The 19,453-nt window shown below is 36.4% G+C and overlaps 1 protein-coding gene across 7 annotated transcripts in view; it reads left to right on the top strand.

The window, feature by feature from the left end:
• Positions 1-19,453, top strand: part of CCSER1 (coiled-coil serine rich protein 1) — a 627,741-nt gene that overhangs the window by 521,085 nt on the left and 87,203 nt on the right. The gene's annotated exons all lie outside the window — the stretch shown is intronic.

Here is a 19,453-nt window from a genome sequence, read left to right as displayed (position 1 = left end):
TAAAACAAAGCAACTGCTACTGTAGGTTAGGAGCAGTATGGCTGTTCTTTGGCATAACATAAAAGACAGTGCATAAACCTCCCCCTTTCTATTTTTTGTCTTCTTTTGTCTCATGTGGCAGGAGTTAATGATGTAGGTGTCCTAACTGGCTGACAATAGCAATCATATGTTTATTTTCTTCTAGTGGCACCCCTTGGCTTGACCTCAGGCATCCTAAGAGAGTCAGACACTGGGACGTGGGAGGTGGGATGTTCACCTGGAGGGCTGTGTGTCCCACTTCTCACCTTCTACATACAAGATTTTCTTTTCCCAAATGTGCCTTTCAGCCAGAGAGTTGGTTGTACATGCTTAACTTCAGGGGTGTGAGTAGGAGAAAGTGAGTCTGTTCCTATGTAGGAAAAAATGTTTCTCTGTTTGTGGAGCAGGGCTGGACATGTTTCCACTCCATGGCTGGTTTTGTGTCCTCTTGCCTCAGCACTAACCACACAGCAAAGGGATCAGGGCATTTAGGTGGGTTTCATGTGATGGAGTGAAGGAGTTTTATTAATTTATGAAACACTTAGAAAACTTTGGACAGTATCACATCCAGCTGTGAAACTTGCCAGCAAGCTGCAGATCCAAATGTTCTGTTAGGAGGAACGGAGCTGTTGCTTTACTGAGAGCTTTGAAGATGCAATAATTTCATTTAGCTATCCAGGTCAAATATGATCATGGGTCTCAAGATTTGAAAAACTATTTCTCTACTCATCTTTGTGAAGTAGAATCTGACTTTGGATTCAAAGACAATATCTTTTATTATTTATTAAATATTATGTTTATGGTAACATAAATACTTCAAATATTTTTAAATGAACTGTCAAATGCAGCCACAGACTAAAACAGGAGTCACATCTGGACATTTTACAGTTCACTTCTACTTCAGTTCTAAAATTTAAATGTAATTTGTACAATAAGTCATACAGAATAAAACAATAATGTGGAAAATACCCTGCAGTATTAATTTGTCTGCAAATTAATTTGAAGGAAAATTACTGAGTCTGAGTACTTCTGTGTGCCAAACGTGTGTTACATGGCCGTAAGCACAGGATGCATCACTCCAGATCCAGCATTTACTTTTACACTGAGCTGTTAAGTACAAAAGCAACCACTGCAGGAAGATGGTTTTTCCTGTATTTATAATGACATGGAACAAACATTCCCTAAAAAAACCTTAACAAAATAATTACAGGATGAGGTGCTATATTGTTACAGTTTTTCAGGTGTACTCTTTAACCAGTTGCCTTGCTTCTGAATTAGGTGGAAAATAAAGCAGGACAAATATGAAGTAATTATTCATACTGCTTATTTAGTAGCTGTTTGAAGACTGATTTGGAATTTTTTTCCCTTTGAAAAACAACAGGCAGGAGGCAATTTAAATACTGTAATTTATCTTTGATGGATGATGTATTTAAAGTAGCTGGAAGCAAATAATTGGAGCATATAGCAATTAACATTCTGATCCTGCTAAGGGAGCTGCATGTGCTGACCCTCACCATCAGAATGTGGCTCTTAACAGGTATGAGGTCTAGTGCTAGTTTCAGCTTCAAAGGGAAGCTGTTGCACTTTCCTGTGCTGATTTGAAATGAAATGCCAAATGAATCTACAAAGGGGTTTTTAGCCCAATCCAGATTAAGGTGGCCAAGTCTTGTGTTGCAAAAAAAATCTACAAGCCTTTGGGAAGGCATGAAAGGAGTCATGACTCGGTGACATGTCAAGCCCTGTCCTTCCTTAGTCTAAATAATATTAACTGAGTATTATCTAAACCATGATTTTTGTAAATCCTTCTCATTGTTTATGTGGAATCCCTCTACAGGTACCCTGTGTTTTTCTTACTCTGTTTTATTAATGCTTGGTGGAGGAGCATCAGTGGCAGCAGAGGAACTGATTCCTTAAATGATTTCCTTGAGGACAGTACAGCTTTAGTACAAGTTTGTGGTGCAGAATGGCCTTTGGCTCCCCTAGAATCAGCCACTGCCAAGGAAACAGTGCAGGTCCTCTCAGGTAAACAGAATACTTCACAATCAGACCTCTAAAGTAAAATACAAAATGGTTCATGAAATTTTACACGCCTGCTTGAAATCAGTGGTAAGAATGCAAATCTGTAAAACTAGACAGAGTTGTTACAATCCTATTTCCAATACATACTTTGCAAAGGCTTCATGGTGATTCACATTACCAAATTTTGCATCCTGGTTTCACCTTGACATCCTGACGTCAAAAGTATTAAATGCTTTTTTGTGCTTCAAGCAAACATTGAGAGCTTTCTTCAGACTTAGGTTAAATTTTCCACTTTTTTTTTTTTTTGTCAAGTAGCCTTGGAGATTTTAATTTTTATTTGAATTTTGTCTGTTCATTGTAAATTTTATTATAAACTGTAAATTTCTCAATGAGAAAATTTAAAAGCTTGTCTTTGTTGCTTTACCTCGACAGTGGAATGCTGATCCACTGATGTCAGTGATTTTAGTATTTGTTCCATTGACATTCATGATTTTGGCTCTACCAGCATTTTAAGTTTTGGGGGTTTGTTTATTTTTGGTTTTTGTTTGCCAGTTAAATTTTTTCCTTGGTTGTTTGCATTTCTGGGAGTAATTTTGAAATGCTTGACATTTATAAGTACATATTTCATAGGTTTGAAGTTACCTTCCTTCTGAAGACCAGAATCTCATAATAGGCAGTTTGATTAGATGTTGTTATCTTCTTATAATTTGGGATAGCTTACGATTTTAACTAAATTTTGATGTATAGGATTGCTATTAATATGTATTTTGTGTAATGACAGCACTGGGGAAGGACTGTTCTCTACCCAGATCAGTGAATTGCTAAATTGAAGGAGAGATACAGGTGTTCTTGTCCTGATTTAGTTGAAGAGCTTCACCAAATCCTATACAAAGTAGGGTTGTAAATAATTTGGTTGAAGTATGAAGAGTAATACATTTTAAATAATGTAACAGATATAATTATATTTGAGGCTTGACATCTTCAATCAATGTTACTAGGTTGTGCCCAGCCCTAGGTCAGGCCAAAAAGTGTGACTATTTTTATGATTTCTCTGGAAAATCTGTTGATATCAGAAATAATTTTGGAAGTTTCCTACTCCCTTATAAATCACTCTATATAATCAGATGCCATTAAGCATACATTACCCTGTAGTTTTTTTAATGGGATGAAAAGGCAGAAAAAAATATGAAAGACCATCTTTCATACCCTTGGTGCAGATCTGTCTGAGATAAAAGCCCACAAACAATTTTTGTGTTAGCAGTAGTGGTGTCACATCAAATAAAATGAAATATTACACTGAGTGTTCCAATTAAAGTAATTCCATTAAGTCGATTTAAGCCTTTGATGGAAGAAAAATTTCTGTTTGTCAGTAAAGCTTAAATAATTGACCTGAGGACTCAGTGTTTTTAGTTTTCTTGGTAATCCATCATAACTTTCAAGCCAGAGACATCATAGTCTCACGAAAATTCTGCTCCTTGCTGTGACTTATTTCAAGACAAGCTTTCTGTTGCATGTAGCAATGAAAAGTAAAGAATGCAGAATGATAAAATATATAAAAATTAATGGATTCCTTTATTGCACTCTAAATTGCACTACATAAATATTTTTGAAATGTATAATTTTAACCCCTTTAGCCCTATCTGTACCTTTGTTACCACTATTATTATTAGAGAACAGAGCATTGCTTGGAGGACTGCTTTCTGTGATTGAGACACCAGGCAAATATCAAAACCTTAAGCAATTATTTATACTCAGCTACTTCTGTTTGGACTTGTCTGGATGGGTGTTAATTCCTGTGTGCATATCTAGTTTGGCTCATTGAGACCAGCATTAACTATTTGCTTACTGATTTCAAGTCATCTGGTTAATTCCAACTGTTGCAGGCTGCATATTACCTGAGTATTCATATTTTTGTACCAAAGAACAACTACTAAACACTTTGCTTCCTTTGTTAAGTCATTTTTGTATGTCTAAGCATAAGGCAAATCTAGCAAAATCAGAAATAGTTTGTCTGCTGAGTCAACTCCCAGCTTCCACTTATCTTCTTCTTTCAGGTCTTATCCTAAATTTCAGGTATGCACTGTTTTTCACCTACTCCCTGAAAAAAACATGCATATTTATTCAAATATAGCAGACCTCATAAACACAGTGTTGCTTTGACCATTCATCTATGTTCTTCCATTTGCTCTGGTTTGCTGTTTTTAATTTTATTTTATTTATTTATGGTTTAAACCAGATACTCCTGAAGGTTCAAGTTCTATGCAAAACCTTCAAATATCTAGGCTATACTGCTGTGTTAAATCCATAATGGTTTAGGTTCCATTTATTTATAATAAGTAACCAAGTTGCTCACAGCATTCCTTTTGAGCGAAGCATAAATGAGGTTGTATCTCTCAGGTGATCCTTGAATAATTTCCTTACTTAAAAAGATATTGTTTGCATTCTTTCTTCTAAGAGCTACAATATGAGAAGAATTTAGGATAAAAGGAGGGAAAAATGTTGAAGAGGCATATTTTATTGTTTTTTTAAAGCTGCCTCCTAAGAAACAGCTCTCTTTTATATTTAGAAAACCTCAGTGTCTGTGGAACATCATTATATGTGCTATATAAGCTTTAATACACGAAAATTGTGGGTTCAGATATAATACAGTCATTAAGTTATATTCAGATATCATTGCCTAAGTGCTCAAAGGCTTCAAAGTCAATGCCAATCATTGGATCCTGTAATGAACTTACTTGATAAACTGCTGTGTTCATCATCTGCAAAGCAGTGGAGATTGCTGGCACTATTGATTTTAATGCTGGAAAACAGAAAGATGATCCTTCAGGGGAGCTTGCCCTTTTAAATAGCAGTGTGAGCATTAAAATTAGACTGTTATTTAATATTAGTTTTTGAAGGGAAACTTCAGAAGAGAAGTAACATTTATTCACTGTTTGAATCAAGGTACCTTGTCATAGGTGGCATCATATTCAACAACATTTTATAAGTCCATGAAGGGCTCCACAGATATAGCAAGTTTCAAATCAAAACCAACAGCTATGAGTTTTAGATGTGTATCCATGTATTTGTGGGAGTGGAACACTAACTGATACTTAATAGTAGATTATGTAGTAGAAGATGTAGGAGCAAGAGGGTGCAGTAAAATGGTGTGTAAGGAGGACAGAGACAAGAAAATAATATGTTTCATTCAGTATGGAGACAAGAAGCAAATAATTACTTTATAATTGTGTTTTACTATATATAATTGAGATTCTTCTAGGAGAAAAGAAAATAAGAATATGTGGGAAATACTTACTCCAGTGATTTATTAAAAGGGTCAACAAATTAGGCACATACTGTCTTACACACAGGAAACTATTCCTGAGGCATTGGCTCTCAGAGAAGATACTTTTGATGATGGGCTTAGTCAGGATTATGAACTTCTAGAATTATAGATGATATGTCTCTGGGAAGATTTTTTTGAATACTAATCATCTGGTGCTAGGTTTGCCTGTTAAGTGACTTTTGGTATAGGTACCACAGTAGGATGGTAAGTGACATTAAGTGACATCCAGGATGTACTGTCACCAGTAGTCTATTACAGTAAATTCCTGTGTGTTATTCAGGTAGTTCTTAAAAAGTGTGACCTGTTTCACTGTAGGTGAAGGTAGCTCTTCCAGGAACAGAAGTACTTAATACTGTGTATTTATTAGCATAAGAGTACCTAATTTGTTTTTGATTGAGCTGTAGGGTGGCAAAAAAAGTAAATGGCACCTGAAGTTTCATATATTTTTCACCACCAACAAATTTTAGTTTGTACAGCTGGGGGTTAAATATGGATTTTAATTTCCTTTTTTTTTTTTTTTTTTGTAGCTTTTATCAGTGCTCAGCTGGCGAATGCAGCAAGTACTCTTAGTTGGAAAAGGATGTTTTGTTCTAGGCTGATCAGGATAACATGATTTGTGCTTCTCTCCTTTCACAGAAGAATTCCTGTGAAGGATTAAGCATCTCTGCTGAGTTTTTAAGCCTGAAGAGTTCAGGACATTCCTTACCCCTCAGTATTAATCCAGTTAGTCTATCCATAGAAGAGAGAGACAAATGAATAGCTGTGTGCCCTGCACCTGCTGTGCTGTAGGATGCAGTTCTGCAGCTTCATATGTAGACTCTGTGTGTGTCTATGAAGCATCCCTAATATTGTTTCCTTTGTTTCATGGTTTTCCTAACCCCATTATGAAAATTTGTCATCTTAGAGACTAGAATTTGAGGAGAAAGTTATTCCCAGACAGGCTGTAGCCTCATCATTTGATTGCATCTGGTGAATAAAGCAAAGCACACGAGGAGGATGAGGGATAAGGTACCGTGGGAGCCAGTAGCTAAGTGAGCTCATGTGCAGAAGTAATACAACTCAACTTGTTCAACTGAGCATTAAAGTGTTAAGTCAAGGTAAGGGGCACCTGAACATGCACTGTGCCAGACACTGCCTGAACATGAAGGAGCAATACAGGAGGAGAAAATGGCATAGTCAGGGCCCAGAGCTCAGCTGGTTCCCTTTGAGGCTGTGTCTTTGTGCATGCGCAGGATTGTGTCTGACTCACGGAGGAGTCAGTCCAGCCCTGTACAATTATAAAGCAATGATAATTTTGTACTCTCTAACTTTCAGAATGTTGTGGTCTTTTGGAAGAAGCTTTTCATTATATTCCAGCAAATTTACTATAGATGGTGGTGGTGTTAAGAGATGAAAAATTTTTGACTACAAAAACAAAATACAAAATACGGAGATGAGATACTGCATTATAATGAACAAAAAACTTTTCAGCTGTCTTTTAAGTTAATTTAAACTGTAGTACCTTATCAAACAAAAGAAAGATGCTGCAATATTTTTGTAAAAAAGTAGAGACCTCTTAAATGTTTACATTGATTGGAGAATGCTAGTACCAGGTTTCTCAGAGGTAGCACAAGGAAACAGAAGTTAACATTTGCTGAAGTCAGTCCTGAGGGGCAGTCAAGAGAGAGGAAAGACCAGGGAGGTGAGCTGATGGCCTGCCTGATTCCAGGAGAGGCACATGAGCTGGTTTCTGCTCCCCACACAGTGCTCTCAGAGATGGAAACAGAGCCTGTGCTTGTGTCTCCTGGCATAAATTGGTTTCAGGGGATGCTGCTGCCCTCACTGCATCTACTGGGGGGATTAGGAGCACTACCATTTCTTTGACTTCATGGTCATTGTTTTTTTCCCTCCACAAGTGGAGCTATGTGTCTGGAAACACCTGATGTGTTTGAGACTCAAATAAACATCACTTCTGAATGTTGTGGTTTAGTTCTTCATAAGAACACAGCTGGGAAATTTTGCCTTCTGTTATTTGTGATGCAATTAATTAATCCCTAGGAATAATTTCATGATTTTTGGTCCAACTCTCCATAAATCCATTAATTCATTTGTTTAAAATAAGAGCATGGGCATGGAAGTACTTGATAGTATCTTTCCATTAAAAAAAGGAACTGCTGTCTCCCTAATCAAATTATGAACTAAATACTAATATGCAGTATGTGTTTCAGTTTTGCTGAATTGCTGAATATTCAAGCCTTGGAGAAATACTAGCAACTTAGCTTTTTTGCCTGGAAGTTGAGAATTTTTAGGAAAAGATTCAATTTCAAAAACTTGTAATAACTTCATCACAAATGCAAAAAGGAATGTGATAAAGTAATGGTTATATTTACAAGCCGATATTTTTCAGTGACAGCATTTCTTTAATTTGTAAAAAAATCCATTATTTTCAGGATGAGTATAATAAATTTCTTACAATATATTGAAAATAATAATTAATTACTGTAATGAATTACTATCAAGCTTACTGATACAATCAGTTATTGTAATGAGTTTTGCATTTTGAACTATAAATTATCCTTCCATACAGGATGAAAAAAGCCCACAAAGATAACCTTTTTGATTGAATATGTTAAAAGAAGCTTATATATTGTTATACAAAGAAGTCAGGAGTGCAAAAGCATTTTGTACAAGATCTCTGTATTTCTTCATGTCTTGGCTACTTTTTGTGAGGGGCTTAGTGACCTTTTTTATTTGGATCCCTGTAGCTCTGTTGCACTTTTTTTTCCCTGTTTTTTTTGTGAATAATTATAGGCTCTCTAAAAGCCATCATTTGAAGTAATCTAAGTTGCACCCACAATATCCAAATTACTGAAGAACATTTTGTTTCTGTGCTTGCCCAGTGTGTGCATCAACTACCAGCACACTGCCCCTCTCTGAGAGGTGGATCATCCCAGCCAGTTCCTGCCTGTGGCCAGTAAATGTTGGCATTATGGATTGCAGATAATTGAACCTATCATTGATGACTCTTAATGTCAACACTCTGTAATTCCATGCCTGTTTGGAGCAACGCCATGGGAGAGCATAAAGCTACTGTGCTGTATGGTACATCGACCAAATACAAATGAACCCACTGCTGAAAAGTTTGTTACATCTCTGTTATCCCAGACACATAATGGAGTGTGTTTTCCAAGGATGTCTCTGTGCAACAGGGTTCTTAATTTTCCCCCATCACTTTTAAGAATCAGCCAGGGTAACCATAGGACAGAGAAGGGGGGCTGGTCATAGTCGTGCTGTTGCCACACATATTATCAGTGTGTTGCTGATGCATTATGGGTCAGCAAAATACCTAACCTGTGTCTGATGTAGTTCCCTTTAGATGCAGAAGTGGACATTTTTGATTTTCTTATCTCTGGTGCCACACAGCAAATTGATATTTTGAATACACCTGAGGAAAAGAAAATATTAGTAATTACAGTTCTGAGCACCTGTGATGGAAGTGAAATACATGAGAAACGAAGAGACAATAACTCCAGAAGCTTACTCTTTGAAGGCTTCTTCTCATACAACTTGTAAAATCCAACAATTATTTCAGGTTTCAACATTTCCATCCTTATCTTTACTAGCAATGGAAGATAATTTAAAAATTACAGTTTGGACTTCAAATATTAGGACACTTAAACACTGTTCAAATATGCTTAGCATTTAGTTTTGGTTCCAGAATTTCCCTGATGTTTTGCTAATAGAATTTGGCCTTTATAAGCATTTGATACCTAATGAAAACCTCCTTATGCATAAATAATATTTCGTTTTTACAATTCACTTTTCAGTATTTGAAATAGGAGAGGCAGCAATATATGTCAGTGAGTTTGGTTAAAAGAGAAACAACAACAAATAGATCAATGGCGTGCTTAAAATGGAAACTACCAGTGCAGAGTGTTTAGGGCAGCTTGCAGAGACACATCGAAAATTTACCTGCCAGTTGTCTTGGTGAGTCATTGCTCTTACTGTGCAGGTATTTAGAGTAGCTTGTGTTGCTGAAACCTGATTTCATTTCACTGATGCACCAGTGATCAAGTACTCCTTATATCCCTTTGATCCACCAGATTGCTTCTTTCTATCCTGCCAGCTCCTTTACAACATTATGAGGCATAACCACTTCAGAGGAAATGATTTTTCAGATATTCTGTAGGTCATGACATACTGAAGTCATGACTTTACTCACAAATATTTTGTATATGCTACATTTCTGTGTCTTGGGGAGGAAAGTGAAAGCTTATCCACCAAGCAATTGACTGGCCCATGATGGCCCTGTCCAGATATTTTTTTCAGGCCCTAAGAGTAATTATTTCCTAATGATCTGAATAAAAACAGATGGAGTCTAGACAGAATAGCATTTTAAAAGAGCAAGAAGTGAGACTATAAGGATGGGTTTATGAACTACTGCTGCTTTTGGTTTACTGTACACTTGGAAGAAAGGGTTTATTTTCTAATGAATAAACTATACCCCAAGTATATTTAAAACTGAGCTTACTGGGATGCACTCCCACATTAACTCTGAGGTGCTGGGCTGGGCCATGCTGCTTGACCACCTGCTAAAATGTAAAGTTGTGTTAAAGCAACAAAGCATCAAAACCAGGCCACAGAAATTCATGATGCTTTAGATATATCGTCCATCTTTTGATTCAGTTAATTCTCTGTGCTGCTTCTCATCCCACCTTTTTAAATATGGGGCCAGTGAAGGCAGTCTCTTTTTTTATCATCAACATTCAAAAGACCACAAGAGAAATATTTTGTTGGCCAAGGTTGCTTTCAGTGTAGTTAGCATTCTACAGGAAAGCACAGATTAAAGCATGTGGCACAGCCTTTTAGTCTGATGTCTCAAGTCAGACTCATGGTCTCACCCATTTTTTGTACTGAGCATTGCTTACTTGCATTGCCAGCATTCTCTATGGTTAATGCATGAGCCAATTCATAGATCTTTCTTCTTTTATTACTTTTTCTGTGCTAGGAATAATGTGCCCACACATCCTTAGTGCTTTGTTTCTCTTTCAATCCTAGGCAAGAAAAACAGACTGAAATCACAATTAAATATTAATAGCTTAGAATACTCAGGGTTTGAAAATTACCCATTACTTTTATCTTAGAAAACAAAGATGTTTATTCATTAGTCACAACTTTATGAATCAGTTATTTAGTGGAACATTAATCTTTTTTTTTATTATTTGCAAGAGTAATTGTTTGACTTTTCTTTTGCTTCTGGTGAAATTTTCTTTGTGTGTATTACATGCTAACAGGACTCTAAAACAGCTTCTCACTGAAGTTATTCTTGGCCAAATTTGCTGCCTTCTTAAAGGAAGAGCTTTGCAGCAAGGTTAAAATAGTATTTGTGGCTGTGGACTGCAGAACCAAATATCCTGATCTTGGAATCCACACTCTTTCTAAGAAAAGAGACTCCAACTACAGGTGCTATCTTTGGATTTTTTCCTTAGACACTGATACTCTTGATAGAACAGTGATGCTCATACTTGGCACTGGCTCTCAGGTGCAATAAGGGATATTTGTGTCTCTCTCTGAAAGAAGGACATGAGGAGAAGCATATTTTATCCTTCTACCTACAAAAAACTTTAAATACCTATCCAGTCCTGCTGTTTCCATAGGAAATTCAAAACTTCATGTTCATATGAGTTCTTAAAAGTAAGCAGGCATGCCTGGGGCATTCTGATATACAATATAACTAGCAGTGGAAGGCAAAAAAACCCCAAAAAACTGTAATATAAAAAATTACCTCATAACCTTGCAAAGACAGTTAATATTTTTTGGCCACAAGTAAAAAGCCAGTTCATAACAGAAAGTCTGCTTGGGTTGGAAAAACTGGAAAATGCTCAAAAAGAATTATTTCTTCTCATCAAATAGATACTTTGTCATAACAGAGTTGTCATTTCAGGTGGTTAGAATGCTTCTCATATGGATTATTGCTTGGTATAGAGGCACAATTTTATTTTTCTCACCAGGAGATAGAAATATTATTGTTTGATGTACAATTGAGTATATACAAAAAACTTGTTTTAAAGATGACATGAGTTAAAAAAAGAAAATGTATGTGAAAGATGCTAACTAAAGATCCTACCATAATGTTTTCTCAATTATAGCAGTTCATGTTTTATTCATTTGTCACCCTTGGCACTAGATTACATCAAATTCTCGTTGGAAATACAAAGAGTGGATTCCCACTCACTCTCTTTCTTTGCTGGCTTTATTGTGGATGTGCTTGAAAAAAGAAGCATGTGTTCAAATTGATCTGAAGGTGGTGAACTTCAGAGCTCTCCAGACCTGTTCTGCAAATTAGTCACATTATGCCAAGTGAAGTGACCCATCTTCCATGATGGGGGCAGTGTTCCTCTGTGCTTCTCTCTTGTTAAGGATGTGCACTCAGGAAATGAAAAGCATATCCAGTAATTGTCTCAGTCTTGTAAGATCTTACAAGTTTCAGATTGAAATGAAGGTGTGGAGCTGGCATACATTAGGAACTTTAATAGATGGAAGAATGTTATGGATTTGGACAGTTGGTTTTCCTGGTGATGCTCTCTCTGCCTGCTTGGACAAAGGGATCAGCTATATGGAAGGGTTGCTGTGGTTTCTGTAATGTGAGATCCTGGTGGGGCTGTACATCTGTGATGGTTTTAAAATAACACTGCTGAGCATGCTCTAAGTGTACAGTATAGTCTGTGTGTGCCACAGCTCATAAAACTGACAGCATCATCGAGGATGGAAATGACATTTAGTTCAAACTCCTGGACATTGCCAATTTCTGAAACTTTCATGTTGAAAACTTTCCTGCCTAGCCATGAGGCTGAACAGAAGAATTAGCAAGATGGTACAAATCACAGTATACATATTGCCATAATTCTTGGATGATTTTCAGTAGGAAAACTAGAAGTAAAAACTTGACTATCTTTCAAAGTGTTTGCACATGCACTTTTGCAAGTATGTGCCACCTATTACTCAGTAAGTGAAATCCTAGTTAGCCTTCAAAAGACTTTGCAAAGCCAGATAACCTTTTTTGAAGTTCAGACATGAATGATAAAGTCTAAGAATGTGTATATGCATATATCTCAGTTAAAAAAAAAAATAGGGTGCCTAATATGACTTTCTGGGTCAGTGAAATAACTGAGCTAATAGCAGGGCATGCTGTTGTACATAAGACCATGCAGTTTGGTAGATTTAACTGATTGTCATGTTCTGACTTCCTCTGAGGAGAACATGGGGTGTGTGCATGGAAATTGAAATGTCATAACAATTATGGAATTATTTAAAATATTTATGCATGACACTTCCATCTTGCAATTGAATAATAGTATTTAGTCTTATGCTGGTTTATGATCTTCTGGAAGATATCTGCAAAAAGACATCTTTTCACTTTTGCCAGTAAACCACTCTTGCTTTTCATTCTAATACTGTTGTTCTTTTTTTTATATACAATTGTAGAGCTGTGTAAGGTATGCCTAACCATCCTTATTGTAAATTATTAATGCAAGCTCAATGACCAATACAATATCAAAACATCCTGACAAATTTTCGTAACTTAAAAGTCTTAAGTAGGATTCTAATGTATAGCAAAGATGCATAAGTCTGGGAATAGGAAAGCTTTCCAGAAGGAATTACATAAATTAAGCTAAATTTTCTGAGCAAGATTGGTTGTTTTTTTTCTTTTTTTTTTTTTTTTTTTGTTTTTTTTTTTTTTTGTCTGCTTGGTACCCTCAGAGAAAAACATGAGACACATTTTATTTCTAGGCAATATCTTTTTATTTACATCCGCTCAACTCATTAGCACAGAAAAAAAAAAAAAAAAAGAAAAAATTTGTACTAGAGCTGATGAAATAATTGCTGCAAGCTGCATGTTTAGACACATTGTACAAGTTAAATGTACAGAATTCACCCATTGGGATCCCTCATGCCCCGAGTTTGTCATTCACTCCCAATTAGGATTTTTCTGTAGAGCAAACAAACAAAAATCCCTCAAGGAACAATTCCTCAAGGCGTTGAGTGTACAAAGAAGGTGAATGTCCCTTGCTTGAACTGAAGTGATCTCTCAGAAGTTCACACCTTTGTTGAGGCTGATTTGCTGGAGTATACTGTACCCACTATAATCATTGAAGAGTTTTGATATTTTCTCTGCTCTCTTCATTCTCACCATCACCATTTTATTTTTTTAAATGTGTTTCCATTACATGAGACCACTTTTCTATGGTACAGAGTTGGTTTCTTTTTAGATATTTATACATGGTCTACTGATGGTCTACAAGTTCTGATGAACTTTTGGAGTCTATTAAAAAAGTTCAGGTTTCTCATAAGTAGATCTGCAGTAGATCCACACCAGTATGGAAGATGGAAGAGGTCTGTTGTCCTCCAGCTTCCCCTTTCCCTCCTGAGTAGCTCAGTGTATTAAGTTTATAACTACTGCTCTAACTTAGAATATTGAGGATACCTAACTGCATCTTTAATTATTTTGCCTATGTTCTTATTGCAGAAAATTGTAAAGAGTTTGCTTTAATTAACCCTGATGAGTCTCTAGCCACACTGTAAATTCTGAGCTTGTGCAGGAAATGGTATCTGAATCCCTTTCAATGTAAGGAGACTTTGGCATATGCTGTGCTCCATATGGAATCATAATGGCAATTTTCTTAGTCCTCTTTTCTACAGTCAGTCTTAATTTTGATGGTACAACTTCTTTTTTTTTTTTTTTTTCTTTTGAATTATAACAGTAACAGTTTGGAATGGGCCAGTGATAGATATGATTCTACATGTCTGTCCTCTGGGTTGGTTGTACATGAAATATTAGATACCATTTTGCAATTATGCTGCTGTCGAGTTTAGGTTTTATATGGTGAGAAGTGATACAATATTTCAATTGAAAAGTATCTACTACTGCTAAGAGGGTGCAGGGGATAATTCTGATGAAATGAAATCCTTATAAAAGTCTGTGTAAAACTAATTCATCCTCGTGAATAGCTGCAGCCGTGAATTTGGGTAGCAGCCTTGTTGTTTCAAGAGGAAATGAAAAGTTTGTTCTTTGCCCAGAAAAACCCCAGAGTAACATTGATAAAGTAGTTAAGCAAACTAAGGATATGGTTTTAGCACATCAATGTCAGAATACTCTGTGGCTTCCAACAAGGCCTTGCAGAAGATGTGAGATCCAGGCTCTGGCCAAAATAGTGTGTAGAAGACAATATTTGTATTCTTCTCTTGCCATTTATTGACAACCTGGCACCCAGCTCTTGTTTTGTAGGAGAGTTGGTTTGCTGTTGTGTTTTGCCAAGGACAAGACGGTGCGTAGCTGAAGGGTATCATGAATCTCAACATCCCAAAGTGCTCCTACTTCTATGAATAAAAAGCTAATTAAAGTAGGAAGTCAGTGAGTTTGGAAAGGAGGATTTTTTTTTCTAGTCAGTAGAATGACTGGAAATAAATGGATTGATTAATTAAAATCAGTATATCTACTTACAAAGTGAGGTACTGGAGCATGATTTATGTGAGAAGTTACTGCGCTGGACTCTTTGATCCCTTGCTTTGAGAATTAAATGTAAAAGTCTCATTCTCAGTTCGAAGGTTGAATACAAATGCTTGTGAGCCAGCCCCTGTTAAATCGTGTCCTGTCACTCTCAAGCATTCAAAACTTCCACCGAGGCCAAACTCACAAATTCCTTCCTTAACCTCCAATTTCCTTGCTGTTGCTACATGTGGAGTTAACCCCCATGAAAATTTACTAAAGTGAAGTTTTTTTTTCCAGTCTTCCTATAAATCTCTCTGTGTCTCTCATAGTGCTGTATAAAATTTGTTGATGAAAGATTAAATGTGCGGTACTTGCATGCTGGTTAGCCATCACAGGAATAATTAATTGTAACTATTTCCTTTCATGCCAAAAGACTTATTAGGCATGCTCCACTGGAGAGATAATATAAAATGTTTTACCAAATGTTAGATATTTACTTAAGGCTATGTCTTGGTGTTTTATTATGAAGTGTCAGGAAATCTATTTGTATCAAGGAAATATTTATAAACATTCATTTTGGAAGGTTTCCAAGTAGTTATTGGATGGTTCCAGACAGAAACATTTTTCTCCCCCAGTAAAGAGACACAGATAAGACAATTTTGAGCCCTTCAAATAAAGATATATCAAGAAATGTAATACTGATGATATTCATTAAGGGAATTGCATGAAAAAAAGTACAGAAAAGAACAAATTTTCTTTCTAAAACAGAACTTTTGAGGCAATCAGATTTTATGTTTTCTGCTGGAAATAGCTCACAGTGTGAGACAGTAGTAACAAGGATTCTGAGTAAAGTCCATAGGCAAACCCAGGGGAATCTATGTAAGAAGGGGAACTAACATTTGGATGTATAGAGTTTACCCAGAAGAAATTAATGAAAGAAATTGCCACCTTATGTGCTGAATGAGCTGAAAGGATGTCACAAAAAAACAAAAAAAACCCTAAACAACCAACCTAAATCTAAAAACCAGCCCTCAGAGAAACCAGTCTCATGGTGTTTTCAGTCCGTGTTGACCAGTTGCATGGGGAAATGTCCCACAGTTGTACCTGGAGTTGATCCTGCTGCTGGGTAGCTCTGCCCTGATCCTCTGGGTATTGGGGGCTTTGGTTGTTTTAAGTTTGGTTGGTTGGTTGATTTGGTTTATTTTTTTTTTTTTTTTTAGTTATAGGGGGTTTTCCACCTTAGGATTTTGTACATTTTCACATCAGTGTTTGCTTTTAAATCTTCTAGCTGCTAACTGCCCACATCAGCAGCGAGAACAGGTGTCTCGAGACTGCATAGGCCTGTGGGGAAAGAGGAAAAAATGCCTTCCAGGTCTTCTTCTGGACTACTACACTCAGTGATAAGCAGCAAAACATCTCTTTGAGTGAATTTAAACAGCAGACAAAACCCACCCCCTCTAAAGTACTGATATATCCATGCAGGGAGATGAGATAGATCTCCATGCAAAGGCTGGAGGAGTAAGGGAATTAGTGGTCATTTCTCTGTATTATACCCCAGTCTATCTTTTTATTGAATTTCATTAAAATGCAAGGTGGGAACAAAAGCCTGGGATGAGTATTTACATGACAGTGGGTTTGCATGTAGAATTGCAGGAATGAAGCCCAGTGGTTGAGGTAGCTGAGTGAGCTGTGGCAGAGCTTTGGGTGGCTTCAGCCGGACCACTTGCATTCAGCAGTTTGAATTTGAGCCTTGATTCTGGTAGTCTTTTTCATTTAGGATTATTTTTATTTATGGCATGGGATTACCTCTGTTATCAATCCTCAGCAGACTTCCTATCAATAATTTTTAGTTTCAGTTGCAGGCAACTTGGTTAAACACCATTTGTTTTGGGTCTTCCTTCTGATCTTACTGGTATCCAATTAGTAGTAGAAGATGTTTAACCTCTATCAGTTAACCATGGCTTTGCTGACCTACCATCAAAATTTTAGCAAAGTCTCTGTTTGAAACTGCTGAAAAGTTTCCCAATTTTAATGAAAATATTAGGAAGAGGTAGGATAACACAGTGCCTTTGCTGCCTGCATCAGTGGATTCAACTGCTTTTTCATCCTGGTGCCTTGAACTTTGTATGTTATTACAATGGCTTTCACTTCTTTGATTTATATGTGACTTTCAAACATAACTTTTTGCGTTTTAGTTCTGTGGTTTATTTTTAGATGTATTTTCTCAGTAATTGAAAGCTGTGATGGTGCGCTAAGGAGAATGGTAGCATAAAAGAATCAGCCTGCTGTGATTCAAACATTTCACTTTGAACCCTCAGCTGGCTCCATGATATGTAGCAATTTTGCTTTGAAACATGGGATTTCAGTCTATAATCTAATTATTTCTGATTTATAAGGTAATTTAAATTAATTTAAGTATAGTATTAATGATTTCTCAGATAAATCAACTGAATAAAAGAAAAAATTTGTGCTATTTTTCATCATTATATGGTTGCTTTAGTTTTATTTGATTTCTCAGTTTTATTAATTTGTCATGCTTTTCAAATTACTCTAGTCAAATATATAAACCAAAACCCCTAAAAGCACTTGAAGTTTCCAAGGAAAAAAAAGAATGCATAAAGTGAATGCAAACTCAGTTCTTAGTAAATAGAATTGTTTACTTGTTTATAATGAATTAATTGTTCTTTTGCTTTTCATCTTAGAAGACTCGTGTCCTAGGCTTTCCATTTATTTCCAAATTGTCATGGTTAGGTAGTTTTCAGAAAATGAACATAATCTGTGTACACACAAAATTTATCATATATACAATGTGTTTAGTGTACACTTACAATAACATATATTAGCAGAGGACATACCAATAATATTGGCAAAAAAGAAGTTCCAGTTGAATAAATTTTCACTTTTTGTACAAGTATGAGCAAACTCTTATTAGACATAGTTACCACTTTCCTCTAATAAATTGATATTTTCAGAATGAGAGATTATTCAAAAGATTCAGAGTTTCAGCACTCCAGGTAATACTAAAATCTTTAATTTCTCATGAACCTGTATCCTAATTAAAAAAAAAAAAAAACAACATAATGTTAACCTAGTCCTTATAGCTGTATTTCTTATTTCTAATGGTGAATCCAGAAATGCAGTCCCTCATCTCCTTCAATACAGAGCCCTACCTATGCGTAAGAGGGTATTGCAATTAAATTTGCAAGCCTTTCCTTCTCCCATAGTCAGCAATCTGACTATTTACTGTTACAGAAAGAAAAACCCCCAAAAATACAGGCAGTAACAACAGCAGATTTTTCTGTAGTAATTTTTTTGTATCTCCTTCTGTGAATGGCTTTTAGCAGTGATTACACCTTGCAATAGAATCTATTCCGTTAGTGGACCAATGTATGAGAAAATTTGTAATTCTGATTTTAGGTAATTAAAACACGAGATATAAATGACAGGTGAGTCCAAGGTTATCTTTATTTTTCTGGTCATGTATCACTTGAAAGGCTGAATATAGGAGTTGTAAGCAGTTGCTGCTGCTTAATGTTGCCTTGCTTTGTTGCCAACAGAGGTTAAAAAGGTCCCCTCCCTTTGCTGTCATCCATCTGCGCCTCCTCAAACCACAGCACATCCTTTCCCTTCTGTTCCATGATGGCCTTTTTCAGGTGTGGGGAGCCTAAGCATGTCAGTGAAGGAACAGACAACAGGAACCTCCTGAGCAGTGTTTCAGCACCTAGAAATATTATGGGGAACCAAATTTGCAAAAAATCAAATAGTGCCTGGACTGGGCTTTCTGAAAGCGGGTGGATCACACCACATTGTTTAACTCCCCTTGGGTACCCTGCTGCACCAGAGAGTCAGAGCTTGGTGTGGTCTGTACTTCTCTAACCCTCCATTTGTTTCTTCTTGTGGATATATAAAAACTAGAAGAAACAGTCACAGGGCGAAGTTTTAGTGGAGGTTGTTGTTATATATTTTTATATGTATATTTTACAATCTTTACTTTATAATCATCTAACCCTCTTTGGAATATGTCAAGATAAAATTTAAATGCTTCTTCTTTTGTTAATTTAACCAAGCTTTTTTCCCCTGTGGTTGAAAAGGTGTTAAACAGCTCACTCCATGTGTTTGTAACCTAAAGTAACACATAAGGTCAAGGTGCTCAACAACAAAAACCCAGTTGCACTCTGGTGACAGTGGTGGGACTTGTTTCCAGTCTGTAATACTCTAATAATACAGGAAGTTTTGCACTCAGAGAGGACCAGTCTTTCTTTGCTGCACCTACGAGCAGAAAGTAAGCAAAAATCAAGGTGAGATCTGTAAAGATGATCAGTTTCGTTTAGAGATCTGAAGTGAGTTGAAAGGAGTACTTCAGTATGTCCATGAAGTTTTCTAGGTGTTCATTTTTGTTACATGTGTTTGAATACCATTCTCATTCCTTCTCTCTTTTTTCTTTCTTTTACCTTCCATCCATCCATTGTCATGCATTGCATTCTTGATTACAGTCTGTGTAATCATTACCACCGTGTGAAGGCAACTTGCCACGTCACCAGGTACAGTGTCACATGTCAAAAAACATGTTTGTGTGTTCTCAAACCTATTCAGTGTTGTGATAGCCAATTTCTCCTACGTTA

This window comes from Anomalospiza imberbis, chromosome 4 (assembly GCF_031753505.1).
Source record: "Anomalospiza imberbis isolate Cuckoo-Finch-1a 21T00152 chromosome 4, ASM3175350v1, whole genome shotgun sequence".
NCBI classification, from domain to species: domain Eukaryota; kingdom Metazoa; phylum Chordata; class Aves; order Passeriformes; family Viduidae; genus Anomalospiza; species Anomalospiza imberbis.
The sequence above is the reverse complement of the archived record's forward strand: the minus strand, read 5'-3'. Positions and strand labels throughout refer to the sequence as shown.